The sequence below is a fragment of the Giraffa tippelskirchi genome, chromosome 3, assembly GCF_054371585.1.
Source record: "Giraffa tippelskirchi isolate mGirTip1 chromosome 3, T2T-mGirTip1v1.2.pri, whole genome shotgun sequence".
NCBI lineage: Eukaryota > Metazoa > Chordata > Mammalia > Artiodactyla > Giraffidae > Giraffa > Giraffa tippelskirchi.
This window is the reverse complement of record NC_137277.1, coordinates 100514325-100536526: the sequence shown is the minus strand read 5'-3', so window position 1 is coordinate 100536526 and position 22202 is coordinate 100514325. Positions and strand designations below refer to the sequence as shown.

At 39.6% G+C, this 22202-nt stretch overlaps 2 long non-coding RNA genes across 2 annotated transcripts in view; one reads left to right on the top strand and one right to left on the bottom strand.

The window, feature by feature from the left end:
- The first annotated feature begins 405 nt into the window (after positions 1 to 405).
- LOC145542942 (uncharacterized) overlaps positions 406 to 22202 on the top strand; it is a 140328-nt gene continuing 118531 nt past the window's right edge. The window contains exons 1-2 of the long non-coding RNA XR_014080281.1: positions 406 to 506; positions 7108 to 7187. This is a non-coding gene — a long non-coding RNA (uncharacterized LOC145542942). The remainder of the gene's footprint in view (positions 507 to 7107; positions 7188 to 22202) is intronic.
- Positions 9158 to 13082, bottom strand: LOC145542944 (uncharacterized). Its single transcript, XR_014080283.1, has 2 exons — positions 12592 to 13082; positions 9158 to 12096 (listed from the first exon to the last, which is right to left on the bottom strand). It is a non-coding gene; the product is annotated as an uncharacterized LOC145542944 (long non-coding RNA).

Genomic DNA, 22202 nt, shown 5'->3' with positions numbered 1-22202 from the left:
TTGGGGGAAGGAGGGGAAGGGGACCACAGAGGATGAGATGGCTGGATGGCATCACCGACTGAATGGACATGAGTTTGGGTAAACTCCGGGAGTTGGTGATGGACAGGGAGGCCTGGCGTGCTGTGGTTCATGGGGTCGCTAAGAGTCGGACACCACTGAGCGACTGAACTGAACTGAACTGACTACCAAGATCTGCACCTGTGGCCACTCCACCCGGGTCTACACCCTAGGCTTCACGGCTCCCTGATGCTCCCTCCCTGCTACCGCGGGAGCCTCAGCACAGCCGTGGGGCTTTCCTGCCGCGTTGGCGGCGGTGGGAGGGGCACGCACAGGGCCGACGCACGCACGCACGCACGCAGCTGCAGCCAAGGACACCGCGTGAGGCCACCACAGCATCATCACGCTGCGCCCTCCCGACCATGTTCCGCTCTCTCGACTGCCAGCATTGGCAGGTATGGGCCGCAGGCTCCAGATTCATCCATTTTCGGGGCGACTTGACTCGGCAGGTGAGTTGTTACACACTGCCCTATCGAGGGTGGGATTGGGTCCCGATTTGCTGGGGCAGAAGCCATGAGGGTCAGGTCTGAGGTGGCTCAGTTTCCTTTAAACGTGCGTTCTCCTCTCTTCCAGTACCGACACCATCACCCCCGAGCAAGAGGGGCCAGTGTGGGTATTTAGCATGGGTTAGGGCGCAGACTGTGGTGGTCCAGCTCAGGTCAGAGTCCCAGAGTGGTGCTAATGGCTGCCTGTGGAAGCACCAGTAAAGTCTTCCCCTGCCTTGCTCAGACGTTGCTTTGAGTCCGAGCCTCTGTTGTCTCTAACAGCCGAACTCGGCCTTCAGTCTATGCCACCCCTGCCCTGGTTTGGAGCTGCACGTCACTGGGCAGTCAAGGCCTGCGTGGGCTCTTGGGGTAAGTTTGGAAGGCCATCTGTGGCAGTCTGGCCCTAGACAGATCAGGGATGCTTCTGAGGTGCCACCTGTCTGAGCACCAGCAAAGGCTGCCTCTGCCCCAGTCACATGTGGCTTTGGGTTTGAACTGCCTCTTGGTCTCACAGCTGAGCCTTCCAGTTGTGAAACACGTGAGGCAGGAGCTTTTGCTGGTCTCAGGCTGAGTTGCACACCAGGGCAGTCCCAGGAAACTGGCCAGCCTCCTGGGCAGTTTTCAGTCTACCTTCCCTGCCCTGCTTCAGGAGCGAGCTAGTGTGCTCTCAGGAGTAGAGCCCAGGCTTCCTACAGTCCCCTGTTAGTCCCACTGACCCTCCAACCAGCCAAGGTGGCTTATGTTTCCTGTGTCAGTCCCCAGAACTAGGGTGCCCAATATGTGGCCAGAGCTCACATTCACTCCTCACTGATGATCTCCACCTGTATAATTTCCCTTTTCCTCTGAGTCCCCACCCAGCAGCACAGGTTCCTACCTGATCCCTTCCCTTCCTACTGGATTCCACGTGGACCTTTCTTACAGCTTTGGTGTAGAGGAGCTTTTCTGCCAATTTTCAGTTAATATTTTCAGTGAGAATCATTCCATATGTACCTGTAATTTTTATGTGCTTGTAGGGGAGGTGGGATCCGCACCTACTCCACCATCTTGATCTTCTCTCTAGATGCAGTTTCTTATATTCTGGTCAGCTCTGTAGTATGTCTGTCAGCAGCACACTTTTTGAGATTTTGGGGGAGAAGAGAAAAAGTCATGGCAGAGGAGGATAAGGTGGTGTTAGGGATGAGGTGAGGGAATCTGGTATACCATGATTTAGGACATTTTGTAAGCAGAAATATTAAAACATTGCTTCCTCCCGGAATAGACTTCTCAATTTGATATGATTTCCCTTTGTTGTTGTTGTTCAGTTGCTAAGCCTTGTCAGACTCTTTGCGACCCCATGGACTGCAGTACCCCAGGCTTCCCTGTCGTCCATTATTTCCCAGAGTTTGCTCAAGTTCATTTCCATTGAGTTGGTGATGCTATCTAACCATCGCATCCTATTCCATGATTTCCCTTGCTCTCATACAGTGTGGGAATTCAAACAATGATTTTTATGTGAAGTTTTCTGATACATTTGAGTGTTTAAGCTTATTTTAATAAATTTCTCTTTTAAAATAATTTCTTTAAAACTTCACTGATTTCTTTCTAAGGCTCTCTCATTCTTTCCTCTTCCTAGATAGAATTGCAGTGGCATCTTAATTTTCATCTTAACCAATGTTGACTTACTCCTCTGTATTAGACTCACTCTTTTTACTGCTTCTGTAAACTAGTTCAAAGCCATGTGAATCCTGTATCACCTAATTGGGCAACTTGAAACTTTCTTTTTATTGGAGTGATGAGTTTGGATAAAAGAACTCCAGGAGTTCCTTAGGTGGTACTTTATTCTAAAGACAAAGTTTCTACCCTCAGCTTCTTAATTATGGAAATATCTGTTAGGTATAACACTTTGGTAGCAAGTATGAAAAATGAGCTAAATTTAAAAGTTGTATTTATTATCACTATGTCTCAGGCATCCAGTGTGGAAAGGCTACTGGGCTTCAGGAGAAGACAAGAATGAGATACTGAAAATCTTTCAGTCCCTTCTGTCTTAACATCTCTCTGTGCATCTGTTTCCTTCTTATTTCTCTTTGCAGCTAGCTTCCTTTGCCTCTCCAGACCACAGAATAGACAACAACTACCCCCAGCTCCTAGGTTTGCAGATTCTCATTCAATCTATTCACAGAAATGAGCTTGTTGTCATTATCATAAATCTGAATTCCAGAAGAGAGCATCTGATTGGTTTCTGCCTGGTCCCATTTACCATACCCAGGTGGCTGAGTCACACCGAATAAACATGGCTGCAGTTCAAGTAAAGGAAATTTCCCAAGACAGTGTGGGATAATTTAGCTTATGTGCTCAGTGTATACCCCAAAGTATGACTCACTGAAAAAAAAAAATCTCACTTAACCAGTGAGGCTTACCAAACAGGCAGTGTAATATAGTATATTTGTTTCAAACTTCTGTGTCTAGATCACACCATCACAATTTTTCCATTTCCAAGTGTCAACTATCCCATTATTTACTTAATCTATTTCTTAGATCAAATTTAAGATACCATATTTGCCTGTTCCTAGGCAATTTTCTAAGTTATGGGGTTGGTGTGTTTTATTTTTTCTCGTATTCATTAATATACATCTATAAGTACTAAATTAAGCAGCTAAAATGGGGAAAAAAATTTTTCACAGATGGTCCACTAATGACTCTCTCCTCTGGCCTACCTATTTATCCTCCTAACTAGGCACCTCAGATTCACCATGGTCCATTTCCAACCCATTGTGCACATTGCAACCTGAGTGATCCTTTGGACACACATGTGTGATCATGCTGCCTCCCCTCCCCAACTTAAAATGTCTGGTGGCCTTCCTTACTCAGTGAATGGCAACTCCATTCAGACTGTGGTTCAGGTGAGGCCCTTGGAGTTATCCTTGACTCCTCTTTTTTCTCCAACACTCTTCATCCTATTTTCCGTGTATCATGTAGTAGGCTCTATCTCTGAAACACACCCAGAATCTGACCTCTCCTCACCCCTCCTACTGCCACCGTCATCAAAGCCACCATTGGTTTTACCTGGGTTATTAACCTAGATTCTCAACTGTTCTTTTACTCTTACCCTCTTACAATCGATGTCCACAGAGCTGCCAAGGTGATCCTTCTAAAACATAAGTCATATCATATTAGTCTTGTGCTCAAAATGCTCCAAGGACTTCCCATTCCATTTAGGGTCAAAGTCAAGGACTGTACTTCAGCTCCAAGACCCTATTACCTGCTCCCTCTAAGATCTCTTCTAAAATCCTCACTCTTTCCTTTGCTGGCTGTTCCAGGAACACTGGCTTCTCTGCTGTTTTAAGTATTTCAAGTACATTCCCATCTCAGGACCTTTGTCTGAGCTGTTTCCTCTTCTTAGAACACTTTTTCTTCTTACAGCTAATTGTTTTTCACCCTTACTTCTATCTTTTGCTAAACATTTATCATAACAAAAAAAATCTTTCTTTGTCACCTTTTGTATAATAAAGTAGGACTTTGCACCACTGTTATTTTTTCCCCTTTCCCTTCTTCATTAATTCTCATGGTACCTATCACTACTTGACACATTACATTTTATTTCTTTTTGTCTCCCTCCCCATTTAATCCCCGTAATGGCAGAGATCTTACGTTCATCATTCAAACTTCGATGATCAGGACAATACTTGTTTCTCATTGGATGTTCAAAAAAATGATTGAATGACTAAATCAGTGATGTAAGAATGAGTGAATAAAGAAATGAATAAATGAACATGACCTTCATAGTTTCATAGTCTACCTTCAAAGTCCGCCTCCAGTCTTCTCTCTTGCCGTCACTCCTCTCCTTCTCCATGCTCTAGCTTTTAACTTCTGAAACATGCCATGTTCCCTTCTGTACCAGGACCTTTTATTCGTACTATTGTGTCTGTTAGGAATATATTTTCCCTTCATCCCTCTTTGCCTGCTTAAACGTCAAAGAAGAGTTCTTGTATCTATGGGCAGGCCAGATTCTATTATATGTTCTCATAGCACTATGTACCTTTGGGTCACTTGTCACAGTTCTAATCCTACATTTATTATTTGATTGCCTATCCACGAGAGTAGGATAGGGTCTTTGCCATCTAATAGCCAATAAATATTCATTGAATAAATAAATGAATGCAGATTCAGGTCCTGGTAATAATTCTGTAGGTAATTTTCTGTGTAAATCTGAACACGTCACTTTCTTTCTCTGACCATCAGTTTCTCTAATAGTAAAATGGAGAAGCTGGTCTATAAAAGGCCCTGTCAAGTTTTCCCTTCTGTTCCTTTGATTTTCTGTGGATTTGAAGGTAACCATATTCAATATATGCCTTCTGTTTAGGTGAATGAAATTTAGTGAATTCAGAATACATCCTACACACTCATTGAAGCAAACTCAGCTTTCTTTGTTCTTGAGCTCAAATCATTTTATAGGAAAAATTTATTCCCTTGGAGTTCTTTTTGTCTTCTTTCTTTTTGTTCTCTGATCCTTTCTACTGGGAGGACACAGTTATCATGAAGCTTGTCTAACAATGAGGACGTAAGTTGAGTTATGGAAGAGCTCTGCTAGAATTCTCTACCAATCCTGACTCTTCCCATAAATTATGCTGCTTCTTGAGAGTGTGTTGACTCCTTTATAGGGTTTGTCTGTTACCTCAATTATCTCAACATAAGAATGTTGAGAACACTCTTTGCTTTAAGAGGCTTATTGTGGGATAAAAGAAGGGACTGTGCCCCTGTAGATATGAAGCAAGCCCCAGATAAACATTTTATGAAAGGACAGTTTTCCAATTAAAGTCTTTTAGCTCCTATACTTAAGTCGTCTTTACATTCCCTGTTTGATCTCTGAGAATTGCAGAATTAACAATAAAGGACCTTATTCAATATAAGCCCCCGAGTCTATGGATGAAGGAACTGAAACCTAAAAAAATTGACTGAGTTGTCTAAGGTTACAGAACTACTTAAATGCAGAACTAGGATTAAAATCTAAATCTGATTTCTGGTCTAGCGTGTTCCTAGGAACACTTAGGTTACTAGGAAACTCTAGGGACCTAAACATCAGTTACCTAAGTTGATGAGGTGGGCATGACTAAGTTAATGCAAATCAGCACTCCCACCACCGAACTCAGCACTGAATTTCAAGGCCCCACATCACAGCGTGGGGTGTTCAATTATCTCTATTTTTAAGTATTCAACAGTCAGATTGTATTACAGACCAATCTGGGCCTGGTGGAGGCAGAGTATCAGCACCCAAAACCTGTTCATTTCAAATTAAATATAAATTCACTCTATTTTTCTTCAAGGTGGCTCTTTGCTTTAACTAGAACTTTCCCCTCACAATTGAAAGCCTTTCTTAGGAGGCTCCTATGTGCAAAAATGTTGGCTTCAAGGCCAATTGGGTCAGAACCAATTGCCAGAGGCAAAAGATGTATTTAATTATAAGGTTTTTGTTTCATATGGGAGAGCAATCTAAGGGTATTGGTGAGTGGCTTTTCTCTGAGTACCTATGAAACTCCAGGTAGCACTTGATCAAGTATATCTAGAGTACGCCACTGAAAAGGGCTCAGTGTCTTTTTGATGCTGGGAAAGTGTAGTCTGAAGCGTAGACTATGGAACCCTGTCCTCACAGCTCCACTTTTTGCTGTGTAACCTTATGCAAGATACTAAATCTCTCTCTGCCTAAGTCTTTAGATTGATATCCACTTGATATTGGAGATTAAAAGTGTGTAACTGGGAGGATTGTTGTGAGTTTTAAATGAGTTAAAACATGCTTTGGACCATGCCTGGCACATAAAACATATTCACTACTGTTTTTGTTATTATTATTTCTCGTCTTGGAATCACATCTGTGAAAGGTGGGTGATCTCTAGGAAAAGACTCTGCCCAGAGACCTGCATGACAGCAGACGCCACGTGGGAGACTCTGAGGATCCATATACTCTTCACTGTCCCCCAGTGTTGGCAGAGGCTTTGTTGGGCCTGCACTGTTTGACTTCTCCCTCTGCCCATCCTATCTTCCTCTCCCTCCTATTTTCCTCTTGCCTCACACAGAGGTTGGTCCCTGATAAATACTCCATTTATGTTTGTAAACTCCATCTCAGCATCTGGAGAACACACCCGGTGAAAATTGACTTGCAAAGGGTGTTAGTGTCATATGGTAGAACGAATTTGGAATCAATGACAAAATGTAAAAATATGGAAAAACATTTGAACTCTCAGGGTTTCAGTTTCCATATCAATTGGAAATCAGGTAAATGAAGGTAATTATCCTTAACATGCAATGTATTATGAGGATTAAGGGAAAGAGTAAAGGGCCAAGTTCCTAGTAGTGAATGTTTTAAGAGTTAATGTGAAACCCTGTCTATTTTACCCTTCTGTTTTCTTCAGTTTACTTTTCTCTCTTCCTTTTCCTAACCCAGTCGTTTTTGCTGTTGTCTCATATATTCCTTTTCCTCTTTGTTTTCTGTCTCTTTACTTGTCACTCCCTTTTGATTTTAATTTAGTCTTTAATCAGTGTTGTTGAGGTCCAGGTCCATTTTACACAAAATGCATACATTTTAACTGTTCAGGTGATGAGTTTTGAAAAATGTATACACGTGTGGATCCACCATCACAATGAAGATACAGAACGTTTCCATCATCACAAAAGGTACAGTACGTACTTTTTTGGTCTGGCATTTTTTTTCTTAACATAATGTTTCTGGGATTATCCATGTTGTGTGTGCACCATAGTTTGTTCCTTTACATTGCTATGCAGTAGTCTATTTGTGAATGTATTGCAATGTTTCTGCATTTATCAGATGTTGGGCATTTGGCTGTTTCCAAGTTTTGGCTACCATGAATAAATCTGCCATGAACACTTATGTACAAGTCTTTGTGTGGATATAAGTCACCATTTCTTTTCCAGTAGAACTGCTGAATCGTATGTTAAGTGTATATTTAACTTTATAAGAAAATGCCAATATCATGTTGCATTCCACCTAAAAAAAGTATGCATGTTTCAGTTGCCCCACATTATCTCCAGCACTTGGCATTCTCAGTCTTTTTTAACTATCCTAATAGATAGGAAGTAAAAGTATCTCATTGTGATTTAATCTTCATTTCCCTGATGACTAATAATGTTTCACGCTTTAATGGCCTTTTGTGTGTTTTTTGTGATTGGTCTGTTAAAATATTCTTGCCAGGTTTTAATTGTTTTTTTCTTATTACTGAGTTGTATAGTTTTTGGCATGTATTTTCAATGTAAATTATTTCTCAGATTATATAGTATAAATGTTTTCTCCCAGTTTTTGCCTTGTCTTATTTTTCTTTAGATCATTTTTCAGAGAAGTTTTAAATTTTGATGAAGGCCAATTTATTATTTTTTCTTTTAAAATGCTCTTTGTGTCCTATTTATAAAATCTTTTGACTACTCCAAGGTTGCAAAGACTCTCTCATATATTTTCCCCTAGAAGGGGCATAGGTTTTACATTTTTAGGTTTCCCAATTAGTCTGATAGTCCATTTAAAGTGACTTTTTTTTTTAACATAATATAAGATACAAGTCTCATATTTTTCCATATTGATACCCAGTTCTGGTACCATCTGTTGAAAAGTCTTCTTTTCCTCCATTGAATTGTTTGGCACCTTTGTCCAAAATTGTATGACTGTATATATATATATGTGTGTGTGTGTATATAGAGAGAGAGAAAGAGAGAGAATCTATTTCTGTTCCATTATCTGTATGTCTATCCTTATGTCAGCAACAAATTCTCTTGATAATTGTGACTTTTTAATAGTCTTAAAATAAGATGTGTATATGCCCTCAAACTTTGTTTTTCTTGTCCCAATATAGTCTTTTGGCTACTTTAGGTCCTTTGCATTTCCACACGAGTTTTAGAATCTGCTTGTCAGTTTCTACAAAAAATGCCTGCTCTGATTTTCATTGGAATTTCATTGAATCTATTTAGGGGAAACTGGCATCTTAAAAATATTGTCTTCCTGTCTCAGTATGATGTATCTCTTTATTTAGATCTTATTAATTTTCTTAGTAAGATAATTTAGTTTTTAGTGTAGACATCTTGAATGTCTCTTGAAAAATGTTACTCCTAAATGTTTTAGATGTTATTTTAAATGTTTTTTTTTTTTTTAGAATTTCACATCCTAATTGTTTGCTGCCAGAGTAAAGAAATAAAAACTGATTTTGTGTATTAATATTCTTTGATACGGAGAAGGCAATGGCACCCCACTCCAGTACTCTTGCCTGGAAAATCCCATGGACGGAGGAGCCTGGTAGGCTACAGTCCATGGGGTCGCTAAGAGTCGGACACGACTGAGCGACTTCACTTTCACTTTTCCCTTTCATGCACTGGAGAAAGAAATGGCAACCCACTCCAGTATTCTTGCCTGGAGAATCCTAGGGACGGCAGAGCCTGGTGAGCTGCCGTCTATGGGGTCGCACAGAGTCGGACACAACTGAAGCGACTTAGCATAGCATAGCATTCTTTGATATTGAGATCTTGCTAAATTCACTTACTACTTATAGAAGGTTTTTTATGTGGATTTCTTTATATGTGTACCTGGCTAATAATATTATCTGTAAATAAAGACAGCTTTACTTTTTCTTTTCTAATATGTATGCTTTTATTTACTTTTGTTTTTTGCACTGGCTATAACCTATAGTACAACAGTTGAAGAGAACTGGTATGAGTGATAATCGTGTCTTATTCAATCTCTTCCTGTTAAGTTACTTGTAGGTTGTTTGTAAATGCCTTTCATTTGGCTTAAAAGTTTCTAGTCCTAGATTGCTGAATTTTTGTTGTGAATGGGTATTCAGATTTGTCAAATACTTGTTTTTACAGCTATTGATATGGTTGTATGTTTTGTTATTGTTAAGATGATTTCTATCAATTCATGTTTAAAATATTATACATTTCTGAAATGAGTTTGTGCAGTAATGCCACTTGTCATGGTGTACTAGCACATAGATGTATTGCTGGATTCGATTTGATATTTTCTGTTTGGAGAGGTTTTAAATTATGTTGTTTTGACATAAGGCTATTCAAAGTTTTTTTTTTCCCTTGAGCTGGCTTTGGTGATTTGTGCCTTTCAAGAAATTTTTTTCATTTCCTCTAGTTTGTCAAATCTATTGGCATAAATTTGTTCTGATATTCCCCTACTATTCATTTAAAAGAATCTATAGTAAAATCCCCTTTCCTTTCTGATATTGGTAAGTTGTATCTTCTCTCCTTTTACTTGTTCAGCTTACCTACAGATTTATCAACTTTATTGATTTTTTTCAAAATACAAGCTTTTCATTTAATTGATGGTTTTTGTTGTTTGTTTTCTAGTTCATTGATTTCTACTCTTATCTTTATTTATCTCCTTCTTTCTGCTTACTTTTGCTTCAAACCCAGAAGGTTTGAAGAAAGTTTATAGCCTTCCTCAAATTTGGAAAAACTTTTGGCATTATATGCTTACATGTCTCTCCACCTACCCCCACTCACCCCCTTTTTTCCCTCTTCCTGGTATTCTAATCACATGTATGTCTTGTTGGAGCCTTGATGGTGGTGGTGTTACTGTTTAAAGTAATAATGAAAACAATATATTTAGAGGTTTATAATGAAAAATGTTTAACAATTATGCCACAAAAGAGAGAAGAAAGGAGATAAGTTGTGTTGTTGCTGCTGCTGTTGTCTTCTTCCTCTCTATGCTTCATTTTTGAGAATAAATATTGCATTTTATTTAAGTTCACCATATTTTTTTCTTGTTCCTAATCTGCTGTTAATTATCTCCAACAAGGGAGATGTAATAGATGTTTTAAATGTTGTAGGTTTCATATGTTGAAGTTCTTTTTTAGTTCCTTTTTATATCTTCTGTTTCCGTCCTCTTTGTATTCATTTTCCTCTGATTCTCTATTCCTTTTTCTTCCTTTCCTCCCTCCCTCCCTTCTTCTTTCCTTTCTTTCTGGCTGCATGACTTGCAGGAACTTAGTTCCCTGACCAGGGATCATACCCACACCCTTAGCAGTGAAAGAGTGAGTTCTTACCACTGGACCACCAAGGGAATTCCCTTCCTGTGAATTCTAAAGCATAATTATCATAATTGTCTTGAAATTTCTGTCTACTGATTCCACATCTCTGTGATTTCTAGATTTGTTACTATAGACTGATTTTCCTCTTGGTTGGTTATATTTTCTCTTTTTTATACATGTGTAGTGATTTTTTTATTGGATTCTGAACACTGTAAATTTTATGTTATATGAGAGCTGAATTTTGTTCTAGTCCTTCAGAGTGTTTGTTGAGCTTTTTCCTGTTAATCATTTAGCTTATTGGCAGATAAATTTGATTCTTTCAAAAGTTTTTTGTTTTATTTTGTTTTGTTTTTTAAGACTTCAATAAGGCACATCTAGAGTAGAGTTTATAATTTTATGGCTAATTAAGACAACATGAGGTTGATTCTCCTGTGGTCTCCATTGAGTGCTTTTTCTATTTCAGAGGGACTTTTTACCCTGGCTATTTGTGAACTCAGAATATTTCCAGTGATGTGTGAACTCTGGGGGTGTTCTGCTTGCAACTCTCTGGCAGTTGTTCTCCTTAGAAGTTGTCCTTTACATACTTATAGAATTTCACCTTATGAATGTGCAGATTAATACTTAGCCAAATTATAAAGGGGACCCAGTGAATATTTCATTACTCTCCATTACTCTTCTCCACATACTCTAGCTCCCTCAGACTCCTTGAGCTCTAAGTTTTCTCCTCTATCTAGTGAGATTGCAAGAGTCCTTTGGGTTCCCACTTTCTGTGCTGTTTGGGAAATTTCCTCCAGGCAGAACTACTAGGACTCATAGGGTTCACCTTCATTAGAGTTTGCCGTAAATCAGCTATCAAAGTCTTGTGCTACCTGTTGTTCGTGTAGTTTGCTCAAGTTTCTAGTTAATTATGGCCTGACAGTAAGTCCAAACTTCGTTTGTTCCTAATGGCTTAAAGCAGAAGTCCAAATTTTCATTTTTATCCAAGGTTATACCAGCACAGAGATTAGAGTCCATTTTCCAATGTTTTTTATAAAGTGAAACAAAGCAGTTGCAGTCCCCTGTCCTTGACCCCAATACTCCCTCCCAAAGTCAATCACTTCCAAATCTTTCTGATGTTTTCATGTTTACTTCCATTTTGTTTATGTTGCTATTTCTTGAGACTTTTGTTTTTAAACACTGAATTTCTACTGTAGAATACAGAGATGTGGCTCTTTATCATATTCTTCAGCTTTACTCCATACATGAAACTTTCCCATCACTCCATCTTCCCAACACCATTATACCATAATTTTGGTTGAGCAAATATTCAGTGTTTACACTGTTTTGGTATGTGGTTATTTTTATAGCTGGACCATATAACATACTATGATTTTTTAAATTATTGGACACATTTTTGTTTCCCTGGTTGTGGTGGTAAGTTGCTTCAGTCATTTTCAACCCTATGGACTGTAGCCCTCTAGGCTCCTATGTCCATGGGATTCTCCAGCAAGAATATTGGAGTGCGTTGCCATAGTTGATAACTATCTTGCTTGTTTAATCACCAAAACCTCCTCTAGTTATATATTTATCATCTTGTTATATTTAAACACTTAAGGTATTCTAGCTTTATCTTCTTGAAGAAGATAAAGTTTCTAGAGCCTAATGCCTTTTGACCTGCTTTTATTTGGTCTTGTCATCCAGGTCCTTAGAACATTTTTCCTGATATCTCCCTTTACCATAATCCTAGAGATTACCTTTGCCTGTTTATTGGTTTAAATTCCCTGTTTCCTGTATCCCATGTTTTCTTCTTGGTTTACCACCTCATTTTTGGTGGATCAAATTCTGTGGTAACTACCTGAGAAAAGATACCTGAGAAATTGTTCTGTTATTTGTTTTGTTTTTGTGAAGTTGTATGCCTTTATTTTACCTGAATATTTGATCAGTAGTTCTGCAGGTTATGAGTGAGGGCAGAGAGCTTCCCTGGTCCTTATCCTGAGCAGCAATTGTGTGCTTAGTTGCTCAGTCATGTCCGACTCTTTGTGACCGCATAAACTGTAGCCCACCAAGCTCCTCTGTCCTTGGGGATTCTCCAGGCAAGAGCATTACTAAAAATGCAACATATTTATTGAACACTGTATTCTAGGCACTAGTCTCAGTCACGTCCACACAGAACTGTGCTTGAGAAGTGCATGGCAGGGGGATGAACAGGTGAATATGTGCCTTGGAGTGGCACATAACACTTGAGGAAGGCTTTCTGGATGTGAAGATGCTCAGAGTCTTAGAAGATAATTAAGTTAGCCACATGAATAGAGAATGGAGGTGTGAAAGCATAAGCAGCCTGATATTACCAGATTGTGAAATTCAAGGCTAAGGTAGAGCAAGAGGAAATCTTTAAATGGTGCTAACAAATTGATTTTAACTTCTAAGAAATAAAAATCTATTAAGGATGTTTAAGGTAGTCATATGATCAATACAGTATCTTAGCTATGTCATATTGGCTACCTTATAGCTGATAGGTACAAGAGGGCAAGACTAAATTTAAAAAAAAAAAAAACAGTGTAAGGAGAAGGGGCTTTTTCCTGGTTATGTAACACTATTAAGAGAGTAAAAACCTGCAACAGAAGCCAGCCGATAGCCTTCCTTCACATCTCATTGAACAGGACGTAATCGTATGCTTGTAATCAGACCTATCGCTGTGAAAAGAAATCGGGTGCCAATGATTGATATAGAGAGTTTACAACTTGACCTCAAACCTGGAAAAAGAGCCCCTTCTCCTCCTTGAGTCCCTGAGGGAAAAGGTTGAGCCTTGAGCAAAGCTGTGGAGAAGGAAATGGCAACCCACTCCAGTATTCTTGCCTAGAGAATCCCGTGGACAGAGGAGCCTGGTGGGCTGCTGTCCATAGGGTCGCACAGAGTCGGACACGACTGAAGCGACTTAGCATGCATGCATGCATCTGCAGGTTATATTTTTATAAATACTTTTTTTTTTTGGATCAAGAGTGTTTTCTCATTTCCTTGTTTGTTAAGAATTTCTTAATGAATAGGTGTTAAATTTTATCAAATGCCTTTTCTGCCTCTGGTTATAAGAAATTTTTTCCCCTCAGAACTTGGAAAGTTTTGTTTTCTTCTACCTTTCTAGTATTGTTGTGATATTTGATCTCTGTGTGATCTATTTCTTTTTCCCTCCAGAAGCTTTTAGGTTTTTTTTTTTTAATCCCTAGTGTTCTAAAATTTCATGATGATGCATCTTTGTATGTTTTAGTGTTGGTTTTCCAGATAAGAAAAAGTTAAGGTTTTATGAGTTTCAAATAGGATTCTGGGACATTGCAGTCTTTAGTGCCAACAGAAAGGCCTCAGGGCAGGAGTCAAGAGGCATGCAGTACTGGCTTGAAGTGAGACATACGTGAACCAGATCTGGTTGCCATAGCAGTGACTGAAACAAGAGACCAGGAGGATCTGATGTTTTACATAAGAAGTAGCTGATACATTGTGGGTCTTTTTGCTTCCATCATGCTGGGGCTTTCATGAGCCCTTTTAGTCTAGAAAATGATGCTGAGTTTATGAAAAATGTACCAAATTACTTTTTGATGATTCCCTCTCTTCATTTTCTCTGTTTTCCTTTTCTGCAACACCTGTTAAGTAGAATTTGGATTTTCTGCATCTTTCCTGAAATCTTATGTTTTCTCCATTATTTCCATATTTTATCTTTTCTTGTTAGTTTTGACCTCTGTATTTGTATTAGTGTTGCTCTTCAGGTGTTTGCTAGTTAAGAGTGGAACTCTGAAAAGCTGCCTGAAAGCTCTCTGTGCATGGGTAAAATATTTAATTAAAGAGCTTTCAACATCATCTCAAAGACTTTAATTCTTGGCTAGTCAAATTCCATAGAGAAAACTCTTACAATCTTTGACCTGAAGGGTATATGACAGGCTGCCAGTGCTCAGGAATCCAAATGGGGCAAACGACAGAGCAGGACATTTAATACACAAACTTTTGTGGGTTAAGTATAAAGTAGAAGAGTGCATGCTGTGTTTGTGATAGAGATGTTAAAGGCTTTAGACATAATATAACAGAGGTGGGCTTCCCAGGTGGCTCAGTGGTAAAGAATATGCCTGCCAATGCAGGAGACACAGGTTCGGTTCCTGGGTCTGGAAGATCTCCTGGAGTAGGAAATGGCAACCTGCTCCAGTATTCTTGCCTGGAAAATTCCATGGACAGAGGAGCCTAGCAGGCTACAGTCCATGAGGCTGCAAAGAGTCAGACACAACTGAGGGACTGAGCATGCAAAGAAGGTAGGAAGACTTCATTCAAGAGGCAGATGACTCTACCTAACCAGAGAAGGAATTCAAGATGGTTCTTGCTTTTGCTTCTTAGTTGATCCTTAGGACTTGGGTGGTAGGAACTCAGGGGAGTCATGTAGATGCAGCAAGGTGGAATATAGTAGCAGCCCCAATGAGCATAGTTTAGGGTATAACTTGGGTTTCCCAAATTTCAAGATATTTCATGTATAATAATATATCTTTCAAATATATGTATAATAGTAATCAAGTTTCTTCTAGTAACAGAAACACATTGTAAAACTGAAAGTGTTAGTCACGCAGTTGTACCTGACTCTTTGCAACCCCATGGACTGAAGCCCACAAGGGTCCTCTTCCATAGGCTTCTCCAGGCAAGAATACTGGAGTGGGTAGTCATTCCTTTCTCCAGGGAATCTTCCCGACCCAGGGATCAAACCCAGGTCTCCCACATTGTGGGTAGATTCTTTACCATCTGAGCCACCAAGGAAGCCCTTCATTGCAAACTACTTCAAGCCAAAAATAAAATTCTGTTGACCAATGTAACTGACAAGGTCAGTGATAGAATGGATCAGGTATGATAAGAACTCGATGCTCAGGTAGTGTCATCAGGAATTTCCTTATCTATATCTCTTGGTTTTGCTTTACATTGGCTTGTTTTTTTGGTGGGTTTCTCCATGTGGTTGAAATTATGAGCATCAACTGGAGTCATAAGTGGCTGGAAAAACTTTGCATATCAGAGACTCTTCCTTCTTAGCCCCTATATTTAGGAAGTGTCATGAGAGGAACTCTGCTGGCCTGCTTTAATGGACCAGTCATGAAGGACAGAGGATGGTTAATTATTAATTACATGGGAAAAGAAGAGCTTGAGTCTGGTGCCTTCCCAGGCCAGTCTGATACTCTTAGTCACCTGGGACAGAGCAGTTCCTCAGAGAAAAGGAGCCCTAGGAAGGGAGAGTGAAAAGTGTTGTTACAGACCCGAAATTACTCATTTTAGCTTAATTTATACCATTCAGCAGTTAAGCAGGGCTTTTCCTTGAGTTTCACATTGTATATAGTAAAAGTCACCACTGACTTTAGACATGGGTAAAAGAAGGGAGGGTTGCAGTTGCGGGGCATTACACATTTATGAGTTATCCCAACTTTTAGGTATTTTCTGTCATTGGAGACCCCACTGTTGAGAATGTAACTTCCCGGGGACTCAGCTCCTATCATGACCATCAATAAATCTGGAACTCACAATAATAATGTGCTGATGAAAAGGGTGATTCTTTTTAGGTACTTTTGTTCATGTTTCCTGGGAGTCTTCACACCTTTTTTCTGTAGAAGCATAGGGAATTGTATTTGTTTATACTTAAAGTCCTTACCTATTGGTAAAACCTTGGTAGCCTAAGAGGAAGAACTAAATCTTCTGAATCCTGTTTCATGTCAGGAGGAAAACAGAGGAATGAAAATGTCCCAGGCAAAAAACCGAGGCCTTGAGACCTCCAAGAGTTGAAAGGGTAGGGAAAACTTCAAGGCCCCAGGACAATGAAAACCTTAATAACTATTGTAGCTTTTCAGATTCAGGGTTTTTAGGTGGTTCAAGTACATATGAAAGAGAGAGAGAGGCATGATGATTGGGAAAACATGGCTTGGAACATAGACCAGTGGTATGGGTAGAAAAAACCTGGGCATCAGAGATACTGCCTAGGCCTCATCTGGTTGTGTGGTAGTGACTGCCTTGAGCACTGTGTTGAAAAGGTTCAGAAGCTGCAGGGAGGAGAGCTGTAATTAGTTCAGAGGATCAATCATGATCTTCTGGGTATGATAGAAGATACATAAGCATCATAATTCTTTCAAGGGCATTTGGTAGAATGGTCTAAGGAGATGTTTAGAACTCAAACCTAAACACAAATATTTAGACTGATGCATGGAACAGGAAATCAGAGTTATAAAATGCTTTAATCTGTCAAATACTGTAAGAATTAAACTAAGAAACACATTGGTGGATTCTTCAAGATTGTTAGTTGGAGGCAGGGCTTGGGGGAATCCATGGATAAATACATTCAAAAAATTATGTCAATGACTTCAAGAATCACTTGTGAGTTTTTTTGGGAAAAATTTGTGCTTATTAGTAACCAAACAAATGCAAGGACTATTAGAGCCGACTGTTAGTTAGCAATCAGCCTTGCCTAATCTTAGTGTACTTGTAAGTTTCAGTTGCCACCCAATCAGTTTAAGGATGCTACTTTGTATACAAAATAACACAAAGTTTCCAAGCACCTCTAAAAGTGTTTTCCTTCATTCAGAAATCAAATTTTATTGAGCTTCCACTGCATGCCAGATGTGCTAGGCTCTGGAATATAGGACTGGTTATGATACACTTCCTCTCCATGTGGAGTTAAAATGTAACATACGGCAATAGCCACAGAGCTGGAAGAAGAGAGCAGAAGATTCATCCTGCCTTAAGATTTGGGGACTACTTCACAAAGGAGGTAACATTTGAGATAGGCTTTTAAGGGACGACTAAATATGTTTGCTCCGTAAATCCCCCTGATACACCTGTGTGCTTTATTTTTAAATTTCTGAAAAGTTTGAGCTCCTTTATAGATAAGATATGACAGGGAACTAAACAAAGGAAGACTTGGATTTAAAAAAAAGTATGTACCTATTATAGTTTAGTGGAGTGTTGAAACATCAAAGGAAGAGCTATAAAACTTTGAGTAAATGGAACAATCTAATTATATATTAGGTGGTGACAGTTCCTCTATTTTTATTGTAGTAAGAACATAATATGAGATCTACCCTCTTAACACATTCTTAAGTGTACAATACAGTATTGTTAATTATAAGCACAATGTCATGCAACAGAACTTTAGGATTTACTCATTTGGCTTATCTAACACTTTATACCTTTTCTGCAACTCTCCCTTTTCCCCTCCCCTACGCCCAGATGGTGGCAACCATCAGTCTCACTGTTTCTATGAATTTAATTATTTTTAAATACCCCATATAAATGGAATCATGTGAAATTTGTTTTGCTGTGACTGGTTTATTTCACATGGTATAATGTCCTCCAGGTTCACCCATGTTGTTGCATATGGCACAACTGCCTCTTTTTTAAGGTTGAATGATCCTTATTGCCAAATTCAGGCTTAAATTGAAGAAAGTAGGGAAAACCACTAAACCATTCAGGTATGACCTAAATCAAATCCCTAACGATTATACAGTGGACGTGAGAAATAGTTTTAAGGGATTAGATCTGATAGAGTGCCTGATGAACTATGGATGTAGGTTCATGACATTGTATAGGAGACAGGGAGCAAGACCATCCCCAAGGGAAAAAAAATGCAAAAAACCAAAATGGCTGTCTGAAGAGGCCTTACAAATAGCTGTAAAAAGAAGAGAAGCAAAAAACAAAGGAGAAAAAGAAAGATATTCCCATTTGAATGCAGAGTTCCAAAGAATAGCAAGGAGAGATAAGAAAGCCTTCCTCAGTGATCAATGCAAAGAAATAGAGGAAAACAATAGAATGGGAAAAGCTAGAGATCTCTTCAAGAAAATCAGAGATACTAAGGGAACATTTCATGCAAAGATGGGCTCAATAAAAGATAGAAATGGTATGGACCTAATAGAAGCAGAAGAGATTAAGAAGAGGTGGCAAGAATACACAGAAGAACTATACAAAAATGATCTTCACGACACAGATAATCACGATGGTGTGATCACTCACCTAGAGCCAGACATCCTGGAATTTGAAGTCAAGTGGGCCTTAGGAAGCATCACTATGAACAAAGCTAGTGGAGGTGATGGAATTCCAATTGAGCTATTTCAAATCCTGAAAGATGATGCTGTGAAAGCGCTGCACTCAATATGCCAGCAAATCTGGAAAACTCAGCAGTGGCCACAGGACTGGAAAAGGTCAGTTTTCGTTCCAGTCCCAAAGAAAGGCAATGCCAAAGAATGCTCAAACTTCTGCACAATTGCACTCATCTCACACGCTAGTAAAGTAATGCTCAAAATTCTTCAAGCCAGGCTTCAATAATACGTGAACTGGCAACTTCCAGACATTCAAGCTGGTTTTAGAAAAGGCAGAGAAACCAGAGATCAAATTGCCAACATCTGATGGATCATTGAAAAAGCACAAGAGTTCCAGAAAAACATCTATTTCTGCTTTATTGACTATGCCAAAGCCTTTGACTGTGTGGATCACAATAAACTGTGGAAAATTCTTCAAGAGATGGTAATATCAGACTACATGACCTGCCTCAAGAGAAATCTGTATGCAGGTCAGGAAGCAACAGTTAGAACTGGACATGGAACAACAGACTGGTTCCAAATAGGAAAAGGAGTACGTCAAGGCTGTATATTGTCACCCTGCTTATTTAACTTATATGCAGAGTACATCATGAGAAACGCTGGGCTGGAGGAAGCACAAGCTGGAATCAAGATTGCCAGGAGAGATATCAGTGACCTCAGATATGCAGATGACACCACCCTTATGGAAGAAAGCAAAGACGAACTGAAGAGCTTCTTGATGAAAGTGAGAGAGGAGAGTGAAAAAGTTGGCTTAAAGCTCAACATTCAGAAAACGAAGATCATGGCATCTGCTCCCATCACTTCATGGCAAATAGATGGAGAAACAGTGGCATACTTTATTTTGAGGGGCTCCAAAATCACTGCAGATGGTGACTGCAGCCGAGAAATAAAAAGATGCTTACTCCTTGGAAGAAAAGTTATGACCAAACTAGACAGCATGTTAAAAAGCAGAGACATTACTTTGCCAACAAAGGTCTGTCTAGTCAAGGCTATGGTTTTTGCAGTAGTCATGTATGGATGTGAGAGTTGGACTATAAAGAAAGCTGAGCGCTGAAGAATTGATGCTTTTGAACTGTGGTGTTGGAGAAGACTCTTGAGAGTCCCTTGGACTGCAAGGAGATCCAACCAGTCCATCCTAAAGGAAATCAGTCCTGAATGTTGATGTGAAGAGATAACTCATTTGAAAAGACCCTGATGCTGGGAAACATTGAAGGCAAGAGGAGAAGGGGATGACAGAGGATGAGATCGTTGGATGGCATCACCGACTCAATAGACGTGCGTTTGGGTAGGCTCCAGGAGTTGGTGATAGACAGGGAGGCCTGGCGTGCTGCAGTCCATGGGGTTGCAAAGAGTCGGACATGACTGAGCGACTGAACTGAACTAATACACTGTTTTATGTATATACCACATTTCCTTTATCAATTCATGCATTAATGACCTTTTAAGATGTTTTCATAGCTTGGCTATTTGTGAATACTGGGACAGCAAACATGGGAATATATATATATATATATGGTCCTGATTTCAATTCTTTGAATATGTACTCAAAAATGAGATTGCTGCATCACATGGCAGTTCTATTTTTAATTTCTTGAGAAACCTCCATACTGTTTTCCAAAGTGGCTTCACCAGTTTGCCTTCCCACCACAATGTACAGAGTTTACATTTTTCCACATCGTCACCAACACTTCTCTCTTTTGTTTATAATGGCCATCCCAATTGATGTGAGGTGGCATCTCATTTTGGTTTTGATTTTCATTTCCCTGTTGATTAGTGATGCTGAAAATCTTTTCATAGCTCTGTTGGCTGTTTATATGTCTTCTTTGTAGAAATGTCTGTTTAGGTTTTTTGCTTATTTTTTGATTGGGATATGTTTTATTGGTTTTTTGCTATTGAGTTGTAGAAGTTCCTTATGTACCTTGAATATCAACTATGAAATATATGGTTTGCACATATTTTCTCCCATTCCATTGGTTGCCTTTTCATGCTGTTGATTATTTAATTATGAAGGCTTTTTAGTTTAATGTAGGCCCACTTGTCATTTTTGCATTTGTTGCTTGTGCTTTGGTGTCATATCCTCCATGTGCTTTAATTTCTACATTATTTATTGCATATTTACTGAGTATAATCCAGAGACCAAATGAAGACCTGGATGTGGTAGAAGCAAACCCATGTTTCTCAATAAAAAAGATAATCTTCAGTTCAGTTCAGGTGCTCAGTTGTGTCTGACTCTTTGTGACGCCATGAACTGCAGCATGCCAGGCCTCCCTGTCCATCACTTAACTCCCTAAGTCCACCTAAACTCATGTCCATTGAGTTGGTGATGCCATCCAGCCATCTTATCCCCTGTTGTCCCCTTCTCCTCCTCCACTCAATCTTTCCCAGCATCAGGGTCTTTTCAAATGAGTCACTCTTTGCATCAGGTGGCCAAAGTATTGGAGTTTCAGCTTCAACATCAGTCCTTCCAATGAACACCCAGGACTGATCTCCTTTAGGATGGACTGGTTGGATCTCCTTGCAGTCCAAGGGACTCTCAAGAGTCTTCTCCAACATCACAGTTCAAAAGCATCAATTCTTCGGTGCTCAGCTTTCTTTATAGTCCAACTCTCACATCCATACATGACCCCTGGAAAAACCATAGCCTTGACTAGACGGACCTTTGTTGGCAAAGTAATGTCTCTGCTTTTTAATATGCTATCTAGGTTGATCATAACTTTCCTTCCAAGGAGCAAGCATCTTTTAATTTCATGGCTGCAGTCACCATCTGCAGTGATTTTGGAGCCCAGAAAAATGAAGTCAGCCACCGTTTCCACTGTTTCCCCATCTATCTGCTGTGAGGTGATGGGACCAGATGCCATGATCTTAGTTTTCTGAATGTTGAGCTTTAAGCCAACTTTTTCATTCTCCACTTTCACTTTCATCAAGAGGCTCTTTAGTTCTTCTTCACTTTCTGCCATAAGGGTGGTGTCATCTGCATATCTGAGGTTATTGATATTTCTCCCGGCAATCTTGATTCCAGCTTGTGCTTCCTCCAGCCCAGCGTTTCTCATGATGTACTCTGCATGTAAGTTAAATAAGCAGGGTGACAATATACATCCTTGACGTACTCCTTTTCCTATTTGCAACCAGTCTGTTGTTCCATGTCCAGTTCTAACTGTTGCTTCCTCACCTGCATACAGGTTTCTCTTATAGTCCTCAAATAAATTTGGATTCCAAAGGAAATGGCCATCTTTGTTGAGAGACTATATAGCAAAGTGATAAAAAGTGTGATTCTGGAGCATATCTGCCTATGTTGAGTATATCATAGACAATTTTGTTGTTGTTCAGTTGCTAAGTTTTAGCCAACTCTTTGTGACCACATGGACTACAGCATACCAGGCTTCCCTGTCTACCACTGTCTCCTGGAGATTGTACAATTTCATGTCCATTGAGTTGGTGATGCTATCTAACCATCTCATCTTCTGCCACCCTCTTCTCCTTTTGCCTTCAATCTTTCCCAACATCAGAGTCTTTTCCAATGAATTGGCTCTTCTCCTCAGGTGACCTAAGTATTGGAGCTTTATCTTCAGCATCAATCCTTC